At 46.4% G+C, this 6,675-nt stretch overlaps 1 long non-coding RNA gene across 1 annotated transcript; it reads left to right on the top strand.

Annotated features, from left to right (window-relative positions):
* The first annotated feature begins 861 nt into the window (after window positions 1-861).
* LOC139037387 (uncharacterized) lies at window positions 862-5,048 on the top strand. Its single transcript, XR_011490159.1, has 3 exons — window positions 862-1,016; window positions 1,419-1,596; window positions 4,362-5,048. It is a non-coding gene; the product is annotated as an uncharacterized lncRNA (long non-coding RNA).
* The last annotated feature ends 1,627 nt before the right edge of the window (window positions 5,049-6,675 follow it).

Here is a 6,675-nt window from a genome sequence, read left to right on the forward strand (position 1 = left end):
CCATCAATTTTCCAGTTTTCCAAACTATTGATTCCCATTTCCTCCTAAACCTCCTTTCTCATTTTCTTTGTCTGCACAGATTTGTGCCTTTTTTCTTTTTTCATTGTCACTTTGGTACAGTTTCAGAAGGAAGCTGAAATAAACAGGTGTGTTTATATAATAGATCTTGTTTTATTACATATTTGACTTGGGAAACATAGGAACTAAATCAGCTAAGTAATATGCATCATCCTTCTGGGGAATGTTGTTTTTTGTCAAATGCAAACTGTGCTGGGAAATAATGAGATTGGCTTTCTGATGTGGTTCATAATCCACCTCCAAAGGCAATTTTTTAAAAATCAGTGTCAAAATATTTTGAGCAACAGCTGCCTTCTCAGGATAAGCACCTAGCCTCCAAGGGGACTGCTTTGTAGGGGACGACACTCCTTTAGATATTTTAATTCTGATTTTGTCTAAAAGTCAGATTTTTCCTTTGCTCAGATAAGGCTTCAGAATGACTCTCCAGGTCTTTCTCTTGGGTGTCTTTTGTCGGGGAAATCATTAATTTCACCTGGGTGCTCGTTACTCTCCCAGAGCGGCTGTTGCACCACTTCTATCAAAACCTCTTGAGACATTAGTAAAAATGCACTCTTCTGAGCCCCCAGTTCAGGCCAACTGAACCTAAATATATGGAGGGTTTTGCCTGGAGTAACTTTAATTCTCACTTATGTATTTATTTTATTTTTGGCTGTCCTGGGTCTTCATTCCTGTGTGTGGGCTGTCTCTAATTGTGGCAAGCAGGGGCTGCTCTCTAGTTGCGGTGCCAGGCATCTCATCGCCATGGTTACTTTTGTTGTGGCGCACAGGCTCTGGGCACTCAGGCTTCAGTAGGTGTGGTGCATGGGTCCAGTGGCTCTGCGGCATGTGGGACCCTCCCAGACCAGGAATTGAACCTGAGTCCCCTGCGTTGGCAGGTGGACTCCTAACCACCGAACCTCCAGAGGAGTCCTGAGATAGGTTTTCAACAAGAATCCCAGGTTAGACACAGTAAAGTCTGAGAATAACAGAGCACCCCGGTGAAATTAATGATTTCTCCGACAAAAGACACCCAAGAGGAAAGACTGGAGAGTCATTTTGAAGCCTTATCTGAGCAAAGGAAAAATTTGACTTTTAGACAAAATCAGAATTAAAATATCTAAAGGAGTGTCGTCCCCTACCTAGCAGTCCCCTTGGAGGTTAGGTGCTTATCCTGGGCAGGCAGCTGACTCTTCATGATTTGTAGTAACCCCTTCCCACCTTGTTGGGCCAAGACTAAGGGTAACAGCAGAACACTAAGGGTAACGTGTATGTCTAAATATTTAAAAATCAATATGATAAAAAGCTTATCAATCGACCTTAAAGATGTTCAGAATAATACATCCCACTCTCACTTTCACAAGTATTCCTTCAGAACAACCTGGAAGGACAATTCCAAGTGTAGCATCCTCGGGCTTCTTGGAGTGCCAGCCAGAACATGGGAAGGTGGAGAGAGCTGCTGTGAGTTCCCGGCTCCCAGCCTGTGGCCTGTCCCCCTTCTCTTCCCATCCCAGCCCAGAGTCTCTCGGCGAGTGAGCAGAGGTAAGGACAGCCTACTTCCAAGCTCCATGCAGAAGCTCCTTCACAAGTAGCACTCTTGGGGCCCAGGGGGGCATACCCTGGTGGTATACTTCGGAGGTTTAGTGCACCTCACGAGGTTGGACCACAGGAAGAAGTTCGGGCAGGTCCTGAAAACCGACTCAAGAGCATTTGGCTGGACAATTCTGGGCCCTCAGTACCTGGAGCATGGTGCAGAGGGAGGTGTGTGGATGCCTTACCTTGGGGGGTGGGAGGGTGTGCAATCACAGCCAGAAGTAGGTTTTTACCTAATCTGGGGGTGGTTCTGCTCCTCCATAGCTAGAGCAGGGTGACAGTACTAAGCATGTCCCTGGAGGTAATAAAAACAAGATGCAGTCTGACTTGTCTTGCTACATGATTTCAAAGCATTGTAGTGTGATCCTTCATGAGGCAGGTATTGTTTCAGACTTTATAGAGAGAGAAACACTGCAAGACCAGAGACTGGGTCCAAGCCACACAGGTGTGTCACCAAGAAACCGCCCTAGCTTTTGGACCTTTATGTAGCATGCTGAGGTAGCCAGATAGCTTAGGGTGCTCTGAGAAACAGTTTAGACTCAGATTTCTGAGAAAGGCCCTGCGTGACTTGCACCTGTGTGAAAACAGTCTGACAGTAAACACACCTACACACTCTGCTGAATGTGGATTGGTTTCAGAACACCCAGCCTCTGTGAGAACTTGGAGGTGTTTGGAGACTCAGTTCAGCTTATTTTTTACATTTCTGCAGCATATAAATTCTAGCCAGAGGAAGTATTAAGCAAGTCTTGCCTCCTGAGGCAAGAAGGATTAGCAGAGTCCACTCAGTGTGGGGAATCTAGTTGAAGGACTCTTACTCAACTTCAGGGCAAGAATAGGTAAACGTGTGCCTAATGGTGGCCCGCAGGCTACTTGGTCAATAGCCACAGGGCTGCCCTTGGGGGCCCTAGCTCCTGTAGACTCTTCTGGATGGTGGTACAGCCCCAGGGGAAAGAAAAGCCTTTTGTTCTTTTCCAACTCATCTCCCGGAGAGGGTCCTCGTCATTGATGTCAGCTCACTTCACATCTGAGTTCTACTCTCAGCTGCAATCTTTCCCCACACTTTTCTCTAGGCGTTAGCTAGCAGGTGAGGGGTGGAGGGTGCGGCGGGGACTGAAAACAACGAAACCCCTTGGCAGAGCGACATGGAGGCAGGAGAGTGTGGACACAGGTCACCGCCCTGGAGAAAGAGTGTTTGTGTGAGACTAAGACCCGGCACTTACCCTGAGACCAGACATTATGTTAGAGCATCCTGGATGGGAGCAACCTGGGTGCATTAGTTAGGGCTTTGGCATCCCAGTGACTAGAATTCCAATCCCAAGTCTTTCCCTCTGCTAGCTGATGCTTTTGGGAAAAATACGCAAGCTCCCATAAAAATAAAATAAAAACTTCTATTTCCTCTTCTGTAAAATGTTAACTATAAATACCCTTAGAGCAAGGTTCTTTTATTTTTCTTTTGTTTTTTGGCCATGCTGTGTGGCTTGTGGGGTCTTAGTTCTCTGACTGGGGGTTGAACCCGGACCCTCGGCAATGAAAGCTCAGAGTCCTAACCACTGCACCGGCAGGGTAGTTCCACAGGATTCTTGATTGTGTGCATGCATGCTCAGCCTCTTCAGTCATGTTTCATTCTTTCCTACCCATGGACTGTAGCCCGCCAGGCTCCTCTGTCCATGGGATTCTCCAGACAAGAATACTGGAGGGGGTTGCTGTGCCCTTCTCCAGGGGATCTTACGGACTCAAGGTTCAAACCCGAGTCTCCTGCATTGCAAGTGGATTCTTTGCTGCTGAGGCACCGGGGAAGCCCCCTTGATTACACAATGTAATAAATGAGTTCCCTAAGAGAAGGCAGGGGCTTTCCAGGTGATGCTAGTGGTAAAGAACCTGCCTGCCAATGCAGGAGACAAAAGAGACTCAAGTTCGATCCCTGGGTTGGGAAGATCCCCTGGAGGGGGGCATGGCAACTCACTCCAGTATTCTTGCCTGGAGAATCCCCATGGACAGAGGAGCCTGGTGGGATCGCAAATTGTCAGACACGATTGAAGTGACTTAGCACACAAGAGGGGGCCATTTTACCTGTTTGTTCACTACTTATAATCTCAACACACAACAGTGGCTGGTACATAGCAACTGTTCAATAAATATTTTTTCAACCAATGAACACAGAAAAGTAATTAGCAGTCACTGGTAAATAGTGAAAAAGTTCTTTTTATCTGAATTTTTGATGCCACTATTTTGTGTATTTATATAACCCCCAAAAATCAGTACCTTGAAAACTTTAAGAAGTCAGTCATTCCTCTTTTCTGCAAATAATGACATTAAGGTTCAATATAGTTGAATGTCCAATCGAATTTTAATACAGCACAGTTCTCATTTGCACTGTGATTTTTAGGTCTGTCACAGATATCACAGAGAGCTTTTTGAGCAATTTCATCAGCATTGCTTGTGACTTGTACATTGCAGTAAATGAAAGATGGTGAATTAGATTACAGACTGCGTTGCTGTGTGATGGAACGGGCTCTGATGACCGGATCCCACAGGCTGTATCATGTGGGGACCACGTGAGGTTAGGGAGTCACTTAACCTCTCTGAGTCTCATTTTTAAAAACATATAAAATGACAATAGCATTCACCTTACAGAGCTCCCAGAATCAGTGGGAAGAAAGAAAGGAATATGTGGAATGTAAGCTAATATTCTTATTGTCTCTTCTACTGGATAGGGCTGGTGTGAAGAGCAGATGAAAGTCAGTGCGATCTGTAGCTGAGGAAGGGAAACACCGAGGACCCTTTTGACAAAGAAGCCTGGAGACTGGTGTTGAGACGTGGCTTTGGTGCACAGACCTTTCAAGCAGTAGTCAAACAGGAAGGTAAGGTCTGAGGCTGTCCAGAAGGCAAAAAGGCAGATGACGGATGAAACGCTATGGACACAATGGTAAACAGTCTTTGCTGTGTGGGATGACCTGGACTCCCTGGTTTGGCTCCATGCCAACGACCTCATGTGATCACCTCCGACAGCCTGCTCTCCAGCGGCGCTCCCGTGGCGTCACTGCCAGCATCTGCATTAGTTTGCTAGGGCTGCAGGAGCAGAGTGCCACAGACAGGGTGGCTGAAACAATTCTGGACCCAAGAAGTCGAGGTCAAGGGGTTGGCAGGGTTGGTTTCCTTGGAGGCCTCTCTCCTCGTCTTATACAGTTAACTTCCCGACATACAAACCTTCAAACTGCAAGCTTTCAAAGATGGGAATGTGCATCCCATCAGCATCGGGAGTGAGTGAAGGTGCAGCTCCCCCTCCGTCTCCTGTTGCTGACGGTCCTTCAGCTCTACCATGTCCTCCAGTTAGGAGCTCTTCCCGCCTGTTTGCGCGATGCCAGCCCCGTATGCCAGCTCTTGTACTGTTCTACTTGGCGCTTTTCAAAGTATTGTAAAATTAAAGATGTCTGCTTTATTTTTTGTATTTGTCTCATGTACTCTTTTGGAGAAGGAAATGGCAACCCACTCCAGTATTCTTGCCTAGAGAAGCCCGTGGATAGAGGGGCCTGGTGGGCTGCCGTCTCTGGGGTCCCACAGAGTCGGACACGACGGAAGCGACTTAGCAGCAGCAGCAGCATGTACTATTTGCGTGAGAAGTATTAAAAACCTATCACAGTACAGTGTTATATAGCTGATTATGTTAGTTGGGTACCTAGGCTGACTTTTTTGGACTCAAGAACAAATTGGCCTTACGGACAAGTTCTAGGAATGGAACTAGCTCACGTGTAGAGGACTTACTGTAGACGTCTGTGTTCTCTCCCTCTGTTAACACAAAGTCTTCCCTTTGCAAGTGTTTTCATCCTAATTTCCTCTTTTTATCAAGACACTATTTATATTGCATGAGGCCTACCCAAATACCTCAGTTAAACTTTGTTGTTGCTGTTGAGTCTCTAAGTCATGTCTGACTCTTTGCAACCCCATGGACTGTAGCCCGCCAGGCTCTTCTCTCCATGGGATTTCCCAGGCAAGAATACTGAAGTGGGTTGCCATTTCCTCCTCCAGGAAGCTGTTCGACCCAGGGATGGAACACGCATCTCCTGTATTGTCAGGCAGATTCTTTATCACCGAGCCATCAAGGAAGCCCCTAGTGATGCTTTCATTGTTGTTCAGTAGCTCAGTCCTGTCCAACTCTTTGCAACCCCATGGACTGCAGCATGCCAGGCTTCCCTGTCCTTCACCATCTCCCAGAGCCTGTTCAAACTCATGTCCATTGAGTTGGTGATGCCATTCAAAGATCTTGTCTTCTATCATCCCTTTCTGCTCCTGCCTCAGTCTTTCCCAGCCTCAGGGTCTTTTCTAATGAGTTGGCTCCTGGCATCAGGTGGCCCAAGTATTGGAGCTTCAGCTTCAGCAGCAGTCCTTCCAGTGAACATTTGGGGTTGTTTTCCTTTAGCATGGACTTGTTTGATCTCCTTGCTGTCCAAGGGGACTCCAAGAGTCTTCTCCAACACCACAGTTCAAAAGCATCAATTCTTCACTGCTCAGTCCTTTTGATGATCCAACTCACATCCATACATGACTATTGGAAAAACCATAACTTTGACTACACAGAGACATAGTAATGTCTCTGCTTTTTAATATGCTGTCTAGGTTTGTCATAGCTTTTCTTCTCTATACTACCTCTATAAAGACCTTATCTGTAATTACAGTCACATTCTCCAATGTCAGGTGTTAGAATTTCAGCATTTGAATTTGGGGAGAGGAGACACAATTCAGCCTGTGATGTTGTGATTTACAGTGAGAAATATACATTTGCTTTTCATCCCTGTTTCTGGGACAGAGCTCCTAAAACTGTATGAATTTTCTAAATGCTAAGAACAATTAAAATGTCTTCTGTTGTGTTAATGAGGTGGCTAGTGCAATACCCCTGGGTCACCTAAGGAGAGGGGATGATCACTTGGGGAATCACCCAGGTGATCAGAAGTTTACAGGTCTCAGCACTGTGCCCCCTCCAGGCACCTCCAGGGAGGGGACGTGCTGGAGACTGAGTTCAATCCCATTGGC

The sequence above is a fragment of the Odocoileus virginianus genome, chromosome 11, assembly GCF_023699985.2.
Source record: "Odocoileus virginianus isolate 20LAN1187 ecotype Illinois chromosome 11, Ovbor_1.2, whole genome shotgun sequence".
Taxonomy (NCBI): domain Eukaryota; kingdom Metazoa; phylum Chordata; class Mammalia; order Artiodactyla; family Cervidae; genus Odocoileus; species Odocoileus virginianus.